This window comes from Echeneis naucrates, chromosome 21, assembly GCF_900963305.1.
Source record: "Echeneis naucrates chromosome 21, fEcheNa1.1, whole genome shotgun sequence".
NCBI lineage: Eukaryota > Metazoa > Chordata > Actinopteri > Carangiformes > Echeneidae > Echeneis > Echeneis naucrates.
The window spans coordinates 4,907,698-4,922,239 of NC_042531.1; the positions used below are offsets into that span (position 1 = coordinate 4,907,698).

The following is a 14,542-nucleotide window of genomic DNA, read 5'->3' on the forward strand; positions in this document are numbered from 1 at the left end:
ATGAGGGTGGTGCTGGCGTTTTGAGTTTAAAGCACAGACAAACAGCCTACGGTGCATTTTGCGCAGAAAACTGCCTAGAGGAATTCAATAAATCACCCTTTTCATAGCATTATAAAAACAACTGAGCGAAAGCCTTTATCCTCAGAGATGGAGGAGAGTTCAGCTTTGTGTTAATAAAAAACAAAACAGGGCTGCTGCTGCTTATTTTTGATGTTGTGAGATGTGTCATTGAAGTAAGACTGCATTCTACCCTTGGAGGTAAAAGAAGACCAAACAGTCAGAAGATCGATCGCTCTCCTGCTAAAAGCAGCTGTTCAGCTCAACTCAACTGTATCTGTAATTGTTCTGGCCTGAAAAGCTCTCAATCTGAATCAAACTCCTCAAAAGTAACCTTGTCCAGGATGTTGAATTAGTGGCTGTGTGAATAATCAAAAGATGATCCGTCATTTTGCACTCATCAAATAGGAATGGCGGCTTTAACTGCCATGAAGCAAACAAAGGCGGTCATGTATGGGAACACACCTTGCTTATTCATTGTGCTTTTTTTTTTTTAAAAACAAAGACCACAGGATAATGAAGGATTGCTGACTGACACGCACCTGCACGCCGATGCGTAGGAGTCTGGTGTTGAACAAAGGGCTGCGGACGTGTTTTGGGGTGGGGGGGGGGGTGCTGCTGGGATGACTGTGAGACAGATATCAGTACAGAGGTGTTAACATATTGCTGTGGGCCAGAAACACACTTCCCACAGCCCACTCAAACTCTCCGTTTTTCAGTCACAGTCTCTGAGCACATCGATGAATTTGTGTGAGTCATCTGCCTGCAACTGCCCTGTTATTGAGCTTCACTTTGAAGAGAACAGCGTGTGTGCAGCGAGGCCAGGGCCTCAGGACGCGTTACTTCGAGGGCCAAATTTTGGCTATCTGTGGAAACTCATTGATCCGTGTGCATGTTCGTGTGGATGTCTACAGGTGTGTGTGTGTGTGTGTGTGTGTGTGTGCGCGCATGCCTTTTGGTTGTTTGCGTGACATATTTACTTTACATGAGCACATAAGTGCCCCTCCTCTGTTCTGCGGCTGAACGTTAATATCAGATAAAGTTTCCGTGGTTACGGAAGGCGTTCCTCCTCCAGACACCATCCACTGCACATTTTCTTTTCAGTTGGTCTTTTGGATCGCAGACAGCTGGTTAGATCTCTGTGTGTTGTGAGTTATTATTCATCTGGATATTTGGCTGTGCAGCGGTAATTGCAGCATGCAGCAGCAGCGCCTGCATCTGATGGAGCCCAAATGAATAAATAAATCTAGATGGCGGAGCTATCTGAACGTGGGACATTTACTGATGAGGCAATTAAGAGAGGAACGCACAAACACACCGCCTGCATTACACTGGCTGATCTCAGCACTGCAAAATAACTGCAAGTCCACCCTCACACACACACACACACACACACACACACACACACAAATGCATTCATATATTATCTAAACATTCACACGAATGGATCGCAGTTTCTTTGAAACATCCAAAGATCTGAATGCCGTCTGATCAGTAATGTTCGACTGATGCAAAAACCGAAACTGGAACCTAAAGCCCTCTTCTGGGTTTCCTAAAAGCAACATGTGTTTTTATTCAAGTGAAAAGTCCCACGGCAGTCGTGGGATTTACGCTGCGAGCAACTGCGGTGATGTGCTGATGTTGTAATTCCCAGGGTGGGAGGCTGATGTGGAGGGTTCAAAATAACACAAGACTACTTCCTCCTTTCTGTCTAAGCATGATCACATCCGTTCCACTTAACCCCGTGGTTCTTATCATCATCACAACAACGAAAGTCCCCGAACATATTAAAAATACAAAACTTTCCTGAATATTCAGTGAGTCATATTTGTACCCAAACCCACACCGATATGAACTGTACGACTTTATCCTTTAGGAAAGAGCGCACAAATGTGTTTTGTTGTCTTTGGAGGGCACCATTTTATTAAGACATTTCAGATGAGAAGAATTTGGTGGACTTGCTTCAAATTTATCTGTAAATAAATAAAAACCACATTTAAGTTCTAACAGCTGACAAAAAAAAAAAAAAAAAAAAAAAAATCACACCTCAAGATTAATTAGGTCGATGTTTCTGAGCAACCATGTTGATTGCAGCATTTGATCTTCGGTTTCATATGTTTGTCTGGTGTTGTGCAACTGTTGATGTTCCATTATAAAAGCGCCTGGCACATCAGAGCCCAGTTTCACTGTTTATTCTTGATCTTAATAGGCCTTTAAAGCTGGTGCCCAGATGGCCCGGCTGGCTCTCAGGTCAGCAGGCTAACTCCAGCAGAGGTGGAATTTACAGAAGGACAAAGGAGACAACAGCTGATGTTGATGTTGCTTTTCATCGTTGCAGACATCGCCAGGTGTGTAAAGGAATCCATAAGAGGCCGAAGTCACAGTGTGACTGCTAAGTTCTCCTCTGCCATTGTGTCCGACAGCTCCCCCTCACTACTGAGGGGCTTTTGTGTCGAAGACTCTTCTGAGCTCTTTGGCAAAATGAAAGACAACTTCTGCAATGGAGCCACAATGCATGATGGTAAATAACGCTTTGTTAGCGACGATTGGTTGGACACAATTTCTCGTGGTGCATTATGGGATACTGTGAGAGCAGCATATAGAGTAGAGTCATCCAAAAAATACTATAAAAGGAAACAGCGAAACATAATCAACACATTTACCTTGAATAAAAAATCATTTTTAGATTCAGATGTTTGAGGTTTTTTTTTTTTTTTTTTTTTGGGGGGGGGCAGCTGAGAAGTTCGGGAAGCCCCTGCCTTTCCATCCTTCCTTATTTCCTACCTACCTTCTTTCCTTATACAACTGTCAAGAAAATATCAGTAAGTACCAATACCTTTCCTCCCTCCTCTCCTTACCTCCTTCTTTCCTTCCTTCCCTCCCTCCTTCTCCAACAATAAAAAAGATGTGAATGTCAATGCTAATACCTTTCCTCCCTCCTCTCCTTCCTCCCTTCCTTCCTTTCCTCGATCCTTCCAGGCCAACACAAGCCGGAGGAAAATAAATAAATAAGTAAGTAAAAACCTCCCCTCTCTGACTCCTCCCCTCCTCTTCTGATGTGGATGAGAGGAAAAAGGGCCAGCAACAATGTGACAGACAGCTCAGCCCTCCGCTCCTCCGTCTGTAGAAGTGGATCTCTGCTCGGAGCCCGACGGAGCTGCATGCCTGCTGAGCACCAAGGCGGACGGACGGGAGCCGAAATGGACCGCCGGGCCCCGGCAGCACCGGCAGCATCCTCCTCCCCGGAGGACCGGTCCGGTTTTTAGGTAAGGCTTTTGTTTCTCCTTTCTGCAGGATTTCCACACAAAATGTGCGCCTGGCGCTCCGGAGCGCTGCTTTGTGCCGGACGAGGATCCGGCAATGAGGGGAGGGTCCGCAGGCACGATGTCCGCCGGACACCGGTCCGGTTTGTGCTTTTTTTTGGGGGGGGGGGGGTTGTTGTTTTGTTTTGTTTAAAAAAAAAAAAAAATCAGGCTGGAAATGCAGCCAGGAAAGTCCTTTGTCTTCGTTACTTTACCGCGATCATCACTGAGACAAAGCGCGGATCCTCAACGTCTGCACGGAGAAATGAATTGTTTGGGTTCACGGTGCAGAGCGGGGCCGATGAGTTTGATTTACAGAAAACAAAAAAGGCTGAAATATCATTAAAATAAATCAGCTTTCTTGACGGTGAAGCGGGGCCTACACACACGGAGGTCCAGGACTCTGCTGGTCCCTTGACCCCTCAGTCATTGTTAAACAGACTCACACATGGTGAGGTTCGCCGTCAAAACAGGAAACCCAGGCAGAGAAAGCAGCTGCAGGCAAAGAGAACCATCTGATGATGGCACCACCGTGTTTCCTTTTCAGCCCCATCCTGCACAATCCAGACATATCACAGTGACTTTCGCTGAGGGGTGCTGCTGCTGGTGGCGGTGATGCAGAAAGGTCAGATGTCGCCCGTAGTCGTGATCTTCTTTTGACGTTGAGGCTGATGGTTGAAATATGGTTATTTTTTTGCACTACTGTGCTGAAGAACCCCACCACCCCCCCTCCAACCAACCGTCCTGCTCCTCATCCTGCAGCAGATTGAGTAGTAACAACCAGACAGGCCACATCTCAGCTTTCTAACTAGTTCCCCAAATTAAACACAAAAGGTGTCAACAACACGAGTGTGCCAAGGTAAGCGAGCGCACTTTGAAGTAGAGCACAGCACCCAAGTGAGAAAGTGTTTTTGCGTACGTGAGTGTGACGGCTATGGTTTTGGAGTGTGAGGTTGTCTGATCAGCCCCCCCCCCCTCCAAAAAAAAAAAAAAAGTTTCACTCTGAGCTGTGAGGGTTTTTGTCAATGTCACCAAATCACGTGACAGCATCACCTTCAACAGAAGTGTTGGAGGTCGACAGCAGGAATACACACTCCTGCAGTCTTCCACTTTAATCAAAGAAAGGCCCCGCGCTCGCTGTTGTCTTTCCTGTGCAGCATAAACAGCGCCGGGAACAAATAGGAAACATCTCTCTAGGTTAACGTGACATTGCATCAAAAAGTGTCATTTTGTTTGTGTGTGCAGCTGCTGAATAATTATGTGCTTTCTGGTTTTCAAAGCTTTTGAGAGGTTTGTGATGCAGAGAAGGTTTTTTTTTTTTTTTTTTTGTTTTTTTTTTTAGTCCAGAGGGCTTTTAAACTACAGCAGCTCAGACGGAAACATGCACTTAAAAAATAAAACTAAAGATACACCATCAACCTTTTTCTTTTAAGTGTAAATCAGCTATGGGCGTTTTTTTTAACGGTGTAAGTGTACATAAATGAGACCAGTGTGAGAAAAGGTTGTGACTCTCAGGGAACATCTTCATTGTGGCTTTTGCACATAAGTATCTCATTACAACCACACACTGGCTGGCACCTCTTCGCCTCTGCAGCTGGAAATTCACGAATAGCGCCCGCCCCCCGAGAGGAGTTTGTCTTTGCATAGATCTGTCCTACTATAGCGGCGCGCTGTAGAGTTGACCCGAATCTTTTTCTCACGCGCTTTCCTCCATATTTATAATCAAGCTCATCAGTACTGCTTTTGCTGAGCCAAAGGTTTCTCTGAAGATTTCTCAAAAATTTGAAGGAAAATAAAAGATAAGCTGAAAGAAAAAAAGACATTTAAAACTTCTTTTTGATGCAGAATTAAAGCGCAATATAAAAAAAGTACAAGTTTCATTTGTATTTTTTTTTTTTTTTAAATCTCATTTTATCGTGGAGTTCCTCAGACCCAGCTGTGCATGTGGACACCCATCAGCAACGAGATAAAACAATAGTCAGTGCTGCGAAACCAGTGTGATTATTTCATTCACACTTTGTTGCACACTTCTTCCTGTGCAAGCAAACGAGGTAGTCAGAGTGCTGAACTGATTTTAAAGGTACAGAACGGCAGTGAGAAGATGCTGCGGTTCTAAAAATACTAACAGATGAAGTGCATGATGGCTGTCGGTGCCGACCACTTGAGTTTGAGGTGAACTCAAGAATCGATCGCTGTTGCTGGCGTTGGACCGGTGCAAGTTCAGATAAGGGGAAAGGATTTATGTGGAAGAGGGAGGGAAAATCAGATGGAGGCAAAAGTCAAGAGAAAGAATATATTGATGTTCTGTGTGAATTTAATTCCTGATAAAAAACAGATGATATACACTTATAGGTTTTTGTCTCAAATGGTTGTGATGGTGTGTTGGTATTTAGAGGATGCCTCCTTCCGTGTTGCATTGTGGTCCATCAGGAGGAGTAAACGCTTCTCATCTGTGTGGAAGTGAGAATAAACCTGGACCCAGACCTGAAACACACTACTTTGTATTCCCAAGGCACACTTGTGTGTTAATATTTATATTTATAATGTATTTTCTTTTCTTCTTCTTCTTAGTTGCTCTTGGCTTGACCGGGCCTCAGTTCTCAATTTCGTACCCCCCTCATGTGCATGCATATGTTGTTGGTATGACAATAAAGCTTCCTTCAATCTTTGAACCTGATCCAGCAGCGTTGTCTGTCTGGGGAAAAGGGAAAATAGATTCTGAAGTTAATGTTGAAGGAAGCTTTTCTTTGCTGCATAAAGTTACTCAGACTTCCTGTCTGTCTCTGAAAGGCAGAAGCGATGATTGATTTGTTCATTAGTGCAATTAGAGAACAATTTTTTTTTTTTTTTGGATATCATTACAGCTGATCAAGACAGCGATGCTGATTTTACCATAAGATCATATTGTTTATTCTAAGAATGAAATTCGAAGATATCAACATACACTGCGGGGGGACTGCCAATTTGTGAGCAACATTGACATATTATCTTTTTAAGTTAACTGGGCAAAGTTATTTCGGTTCCTCTTGCTTCATTTACACATCTATAAATTGTGATGCAGCTTGGCACTGATTTGGTGTCACGTCTCTCGTCACTTGGCAGTTGATTCAGTGTCTTTTAGCTCTGTTTTCACTCTCCTCCACCTCCAGAGGGAAATATCAAACTCTTAAACTGTTAAATGTGCCTCTATGTTCACCAGATCATCTCTAACTGTGGCTGTTTGCTGTTTGGTGTTGAGAAGATGGTGTAAGGAGAGTTTTTAAAGCTTTATTTATTTATTTATTTTGTTGAACTGAAACCTGCTAAAGCCAGACACAAAGCTATGAGGCTGGTGAGAGCTTTAAAGTTAGACATGAAAACAAAGTTGAATCTCCTTACAGCGCTGAGGGGAGGTTCAAGACCACAAACTAGCCCCTTTCATAGAATCAAAATTCAGCATCACTTGTGAAATGGCAGGGATTGGCTTTTGGGTCGATAGGCCTTCTCTTTAGTCATCATTCATTCGTCTTCCACCGCTTATCTCTTTCTGGGATGGGGGTCACTCTGGTCACCAGTCCATCACAGGGTCAACACACAGAGATAGACAGAGACCAACAACCACTCACACTCAGATCTACAGACAATTTAGAGTCAGCAGTTAACCCAAACATGATGTCTTTGGACGATGGGAGGAAACCCACGCAGACACGGGAAGAACCAAACCCACGACCTTATTGTTCTGGGCCAACAACGCTAACCTCAATGCTGCCATGCTGCCCTTCGTTTTAGTAAATCCTGAAGAAATTCAGCAACTGGAGGTAAAGTTTCTATTTTTTCCTTTCTTTTCTGTCTCTTCCGGACTGTATACGCTGAGATTCAGTGCAGAGGTGGACGGGGACAGCATGGGTAGGGCGCTCTGGGAAGGTGGAGGTGTAATTTCAGATGCGCACTGACTGACCAGAGCAGCAGTTATCTGAGCTCAGCCTTCAAAGGCAGCAGCGCTGGAGTCATCAAGACCAGCTGTGCTGCTCACTCCTGGCCGAGTGTGTGTGTCTCAGAGGGAGGGACGGTCCATGAGAAACACATGGATGTCCAGGACAGTTATCTGTCCTCTGAATAGAGTAAACTTCCTGGCGGGGGGGTTGTTTAGGCAGTCCTTCCTGATGTATAGAGCTGTACTTGTTGTATCCTCTTAAAAAGAGACACAGGATGTTGGAGCAGCTTATTGTGGCGTCGCTTTCATGGTTGGGCTATAAATCTCTGATGGGCTGCTAATCTCAGCCCGTGTTTAGAACTAAGTGTCTGAGTTCAAACAGATTACGGAGGTTAAGCGGTCTGAAAATTACTGTAGAGCTGCAGATTAGGGAGCTTTTTTGGTGGTCAGTAAAACATTTTGTCCCCCCCCCCCACACACACACAAATACAACAGCTGGTGTGCGAAATAGTGATATGAATGAATCCCAATTTCAAGTATTTATTTGTTTTATTCATTTATTTATTTTTTTAAAGAAAGCATTAGCAGGTGTGCTAACATGTAAGATCTTTGAAAAGCGCTGCTGATTTTACCTCTTGGGGTAATCTCACTCTGCGTTTGTCTTCCTCTGTCATGGATGAGCCTGAAAATTTCTATTCTCAGAAACAAATGGATTGTGATCGACTGTAGGAGTGAGAGGTCAACCAGTCATAGCGTCTGCCGCTTTGAGCATTGTTAAATCTTTTTTACAGCAGGCAGAGTGGCTGGTGAAATTAACCTTAAGTGGACTTTCTCTACCTTCTCACATCAAATGACCCCCCCCCCGGACTTCAGCACTCCCAGCTGTATTTATGGACCATAATGTGAGGTGCAGAGCTACATTTCCTTCATAGGACCTTGCCGTTGGCAGGGTGTATTCGAGAGGTCTCTGTGCACCGTGAAAGCCTGTCATCAGTAACCGCTGCCCCGTGTGATTTATCAGAATGAGGTGTGCTTAGAAGGTCAGAATGAATCAACTCTCCGCAGTCCTCCTCGTTCGTACTTTCTTCCTAAAGTGGCGCTTCCCTTTCAACTAAACATTAGCGTCTTTTGTTTTTGACTGTAATTATCAAAGTGCTTTAGGCAGCGTGTTGTTGGTTGCAAACTTTTAAGTCTGCCTCCTGTTTAGATGTCGAGGAGCCGGTGGATGCGTGATAGCCGATGACTTTCTCTTGTCCGTTACTCACTCTGAATGAGTCAGAGGCTTGTTTTCTAGCAAGAGCTGTGTCGGTAGTCCTGCTTTTAAATGAAACACGTCCACTGCTCTGGTAATTACAAGGCGCATGGACACTTAACACGGTGTTCTGATAGAAAGAGAGGGACTAATTGGTAGTGCGGTGACCTTGTTCGAGTTTGTGTGCGCGTCTTGGTGCCAGCTCGGTGTTGTGGTTTGGATGTCTGCGCTCAGCCATCCGTGTGTGGGTACAGAGAGGCAGGATGCAGACCCTGTTGTCTCCTCTCTGCACTGAGGATTAGGTGTGAATTTTCGATAGCAGATGGCCTGTGACAGGTATGTGTGAGAGACATCCACCTCCCTGCAGCTCTCGGTCATTATTGGATGTGGTGCTTCTTTAGAGTAAGATTAATGAGCACCTTTCCATACCTTTGCAAAAATAGACATTTTTTTTTTTTTTGGTTGTTGTTGTGGTCGCTCAGCTGATATAATCATTGCTGTGAGGAGGATAGCGGGGGGACAGGACGGTCCTAATCTTCCTCAGCGGGATCGGTTTTTAATGGAGTTAGGACTTTCTGGTTTGACCTTGGTGGACCTGGTGTTGGAGCAGCACGAAACCATCATCAACTGCCGCTCACCAGTCTGAATCGGCTCCCACCAATTTTTCTTTGATCATTTCACAAATTGGAAAAATGAAATACATGGTTTGATGTTTTCTTTCTCTCTGTCCCTCGCTCGCTTGACATTTTTGTCTTACAATGGAGGCAAAAAAAAAAAAAAAACGTTATTTACAAGAAAACACTTGAGAGTATTAAGGTGCACCTGATAGAACTGCAATGAAAGAGCTCACGGTTCATATCAGTTCCTCCTCAGCCATCAGTCAGGTCTGTTTAAACTTGAGGCCGTTTTGCAGCTTTTATTCACACTTAGTTATACAAATATGTGATTTCATTAAATAACCATGTTTACCTTTCCCAGTACCTGAAGCATGATTGGAATAATGTGAAGTTTGTATAGCGCTTCTCATATGCAACGCACTTTCCAAAAAAGAAAAGAGGACCTTCAGCTCTCGTAATGCCCCTCAAACTTACTTGCATTTCATTCAAGTAGAGTAAGTTGATTTTTTTTAATTATTTTTTTTTTTATTCTATTTTAAAGAAGAGGTTCTCCATTTAGCCTTCTTGTGTATTAGAAGAAACTGGAATGCGACCAAAGTTTCGTTCCATCTGTGGCTAAAATGCACGCTTTACTCCGGGTTTCAAAGTTGGCCTGTGCTTGACAGCGCAATTATATGCGTGCATGCGGTCATGCTCTTGCATGCCTGCTCTCTGTGATTGGCAGGCAGTCGGATGGCTGGAATGAGCTGTATCGCCTGCAGTGTGTTCTCAGCTCCACATGCTAGGTGCCAGTGCTGAGGAGGCGGCTGATTTACTGCTGGTAGTAAGTCACATTTCCACACAACGGCTGGCAAGCAGAACGGTAGTACAGTAACCGCACACGTCTGAGGTGCAGCAGCGGATGCAATATTAACTTTGCTCCTTTTTGTGGGTTGGGTGTAATCTCTAAAATGAATGGCTTCGGAGCAAACGCACAGAGACGCAGAAGCTGTCTGTACTTACATCTGCATACGCTGCACCGAAGCTGAATGTAGGTCACATCATGTGGCAGATGTGGGGGAAGGAAAGAAGGTGAGCAGTAGAAGTGGAAGTGAAGGGAGGAGGAAGCCTTTCATTATGTGATCATGTTGGAGCAGCTGGAGAATTAGGGCAGGCTACACAGGGAGGGTTTAACCCCTGGACGTTTATAGATTTGGCTTGCAAGGAGGGTAATAACTCTTTCATCCGTCATGTTAGATGTCTACAGATTTACACAAGCCCACTGTAGATCATCAGCCCTGTCCACCTCAGAAACGGCAGCGATGGCAGAGCTAAAAGGGAGATGAAAACAATTCCACTTGATTGTGTCACCCAACAGGACTCTTGCTTTAGCGTCACCCCTTGTCCTATTTTTAGCCACTCATTTATACGGAGTTAGGTAGCCAGCCATTTAGTCTACCAGCTATTCTTAACAGCTGCACTTTAGGGTTTCAAGATGTGATGAAGTGCAGTGAACCCTTTTGGAAAGCTTGGACGTTGGCGGTATAATTACACAGGGCGATGTCTGATGTCCAACATGGTAATCATTTCCTCGTGGCGCTCAAGCAGGGCGGACCTGCAGCTTTGGATTCATTAAGTGTGGAAATAGAGGCACACTTCATTTGGTCTACCATTATGCTTCTCGTTTGAGCTCAATTTTCTCGCTTCAGTTCAGGACTTGAAGTGACTTCTGATGTCCTTGTCAGAGTCGGTCTTTGTTCTTGTTTGTAGCGTCTCGTTTTCTTTTTCGTCTCATCTGTAACTGCACAAGTTTCTAGCTCTAGTTTAGACGAGGAAACGGCACAGTACGTGATGTACAGAGACATATTACACCTTGTATCGGCCAAGTCTGGTGGATTCATATTATGGCAGTTACAGAAAATAGAAAATGAGATCAATATCTGTATCATCACATCCGCATTAATGACTTTTCTTACTGGAATTCCACCTGTAATATTATAAATGTAGGAATCGAAGTTTCAGGAAGTTTTCACATACAGCCCAAAAACCTGAAGTAAACTGAATTCTTGACTTTCCCAGAGTCAACATTTTTCATTATCGTTGTGCCTGTGTGAGCTCAGTTGAAATGGTGGGATTATATCTTCCCCAAGCTGCTTCACAAGGTGACACTTCGCCGTCTGGAGATTAATTTATGAGCTCCTCATTGGAAACAACATGATCAAAGCCTTCCTGTTGGAGCTGTTACTTCCTCAAACTTCAGGCTAAAATTGGAATTTTCTCACTTGAAGTGGAATTTGACAAATTTGAGCTTGAACTCTCATTTTGTGGACCGACAACGTGTGAGTACGTACAGTAATGAACAAGAACGTCACTTGGAGAGCACAATGTCAAACAAGACCAGACACCAGACTTGAGAATGCACACATTTATGGTAAGTGATGCGAATCTGCCCTAAAATGGAACATGTTGCTCTCCACCTCCCCCTTCAGAAGTCTTTACTGTCTTCACCTTGATGAACTTTGGATAAAGTTCAGGTCTGCTCAGAGCTTGCTAAGTTGTCCGACATGTCAGCTGAAGGTAACTATAAATGCATCGTTTGGGGAAACTGCATGTATTAGAAGTTTAATGATTCTGAAACCTGAACCTGAGAGTTCATTTGGAGAACACTTTCGCCATTAATTTGTATTTGTGTCCTCCTTCTCTACTATTTTCAGAATGTTTCATAGATGGGGTTTTTTTTTTTTTTTTTTTAAGATGCAGATTCATATTCATGTCCTGAGTTGGAGGATGATTTTGGTTGAGTCGACTGAAATAAACAGAGGAAGAAGAAGAAGAATAAAGATTCACCCAGCCGCACACTGAGGTTCATAAATAACTCTGGGCCCCAGTAGTGCCACGGGTGAAGATGCATACACCCACCCTGCACCCACTTCTATTTCAAACTGCATCCTGTTTCTAAATGTGTGCCCGCTCATCTAATACTTCAGTAGAAGATCTTTTTATACGCGTGTCACAATCTGTATTTGAGACAGAACACTTTATTCACACATTTCTGGAAGATACAACAGATGAAGATTCGGTCATGACTTTTTAAGTTCACAAATAAATTTTCACACGTTGGCGTGTGGGCTCATAAATGCTTAGTGGACATTGTCTTGGTTCCCTTTGAATTTTCTGATTTTCTCTGAGCCTCACAGTGGTCTTTTACTTTATAGCTGCCAGTAGCTGCTTGAATATTAAAGGAAAGGGTTTTTTTTTTTTTTTATACATGGTGAACAACTCCACTCTTGGTTGCTCAATATTTCATGAGGAACAAGCTTTGTGGTCATTTCTTTTTTTATGGGAGACACGTCCCTTTGCTGGGCATCATGCAGAATGGAGAAATGCAATGAGATCATTTCTGTGTTCCTCATTCTATAATGACTTTTATTGAAACACTACAGACCTCTTTAGTCTAATCAGGCTCAATCTGCTAATGGTGAGATTCCATCTATTTTCTGCCTCAGTGTTCCCGTGAGCTAAGCTGCACATTTACATTTAAGCTGTATTGTGACATTGAGTTGTGTCTGTAGTATGTTTCTTTAAAAATCCTGCGGGTCTTTCACTTCTGTGTGCCAAAGCCAGAATTGTTAGATCCTGCTGAAATTTCTTTTCGCTTATTTGAGAAATTTTCCACATTGGCTGTGATTAAAGTATTCATTGCACGGTCAGCACACCTCGAGTCCTCAGCAGGGTGCAGTAAAGTGCATTGAACAATTTTCATTCTGATGCTGTGTGGCTGTATCCCCTAAAGGGCTGGCCATGTACTTACCTGGCAGTCAAAAGAGTGGCTGGAGTCCAGTACAGTCACCTCCAGGCAATGCCTGTGCTATGGACAGAGTGAGAATATTACAGCGGGGAGCAGCAGGGCATGCTGGGATCCAAGGGATGTGAGAAATACATGTATAAATACACCGTATATTTTATTCTTCTCTGGTTCTGTTGTGGAGTTGTTGTTTTTTTTTTAAATGTTTAGCCGGCTTCAAGAGATCCAATATTTTTATATTACATTCCATCGATCATGTTTCAAAGACATTGCCATCAGTCTGCAGTTTTTCTGTGTGAGCACACGCAGAAATAGGGATAATTGCCCTCTGTAGTTAAAATCAAATGAGTCACAAGTTTAACATTAAATTCAGTCAAGGACTGCGGAAATGAACAACAGGCTCAAGATGTCACAATAACAGAAGGCACATGAAAGGTCGCAATGAAGTTATCATTGGAGGGCTTATTCACACTCAACACTTCCCTCTTTTCATCTGAAATGCTGTGACGCTCCGTTTGCTTTGTTTCTGTTTTTACCTGCTCGCTCTGAGTTCGACGCTGGCCAGTGCTTGCAGAGTTTTTATGTCAGTCTCATTAAGGAGCTACGACACCTACGGCTCTGTAGAAAAACGAGCTGAAGTGTCGGTTTGCGTTACTTTCCTACAACGAAACGAGACAAAACATGAGCAAATAACCGCCAACGACCAAACCAGATAGGCTTTTGTGCGACTCACAGAAGGTGAAGAAAAGTAATTTTTCAGCTCTGATCGGAAGAGTGAGCCAATTATGAAGTGTAGCGGCATGGACATCATGTGGCAATTGTCTCGTGGTGAAACCGCAAGCAGTCGGTATAAATACAACTGCAGTCCAGTCTTTAGCCCTTTTTGGTTGCTTTTCTATTTTAGTCCCAATTTCTTCAGCCGCCTTGTCATGTCATAATTTCTTTTTTGTGTAGATTCCATCAGCAGTGGTGAAAACTGAATTTGGCTGGCTGTAAATTCTGGTCCACTGTCCCAGACCGTACTCCATCTCACCAGCCGGCTTCGACTACCTTCACCGACGAAGTCGACTGACCAGATTATCTGCTTTTCGAACAAGTGTCAACCATTTCATAATCCTATGTTGACTTCCAGTTCAGGTTTTGCTCTTTAGAATATCTGTGCGTTATTATCTTGCTGTCTCCTTTTTGCTTGTCCCTCCCACCATTTAGTCGTCCGTTGCTGTTTGGCAGACGCAGCGTTTCAGTGTTTCCCTTTCTCTACCATTTCTTTGTGTCGGCCTCATAAAACCGGCTCTGTGGTCCACCCCCAACTTTCCATCTGTGCCACACATTCATGTTGTTTCACTCACAGTGACTGAAGCACATATCCTGATTGCTGCCAGGTGAGGCAAGATAACTGCACACTCGCATGAACCGCATGCTTCGGGGCACGCACACATACAGACAAGAATCCTGGGAGGGAGCAGCGGTGCATATAGATGGCATTGTTGCCATTGTGTGTGTGTGTGTGTGTGTGTTTGTGCTGTACTGGTTGTTGTTGGGGTTTTTTTTTTAGGGTTGTTTTTGTCTCGTAGGTGTGCTGTTGTCATTTCCAGGTGTTAAATGGTAAATTTCCAA

The 14,542-nt window shown here is 43.8% G+C and overlaps 1 protein-coding gene across 1 annotated transcript in view; it reads left to right on the forward strand.

Moving 5' to 3' along the window:
• The first annotated feature begins 3,131 nt into the window (after positions 1-3,131).
• The window catches only part of st6gal2a (ST6 beta-galactosamide alpha-2,6-sialyltranferase 2a), a 33,817-nt gene continuing 22,406 nt past the window's right edge, over positions 3,132-14,542 (forward strand). The window contains exon 1 of the mRNA XM_029529795.1: positions 3,132-3,323. The gene's annotated coding sequence lies outside the window, so the exon portion shown is untranslated. The remainder of the gene's footprint in view (positions 3,324-14,542) is intronic.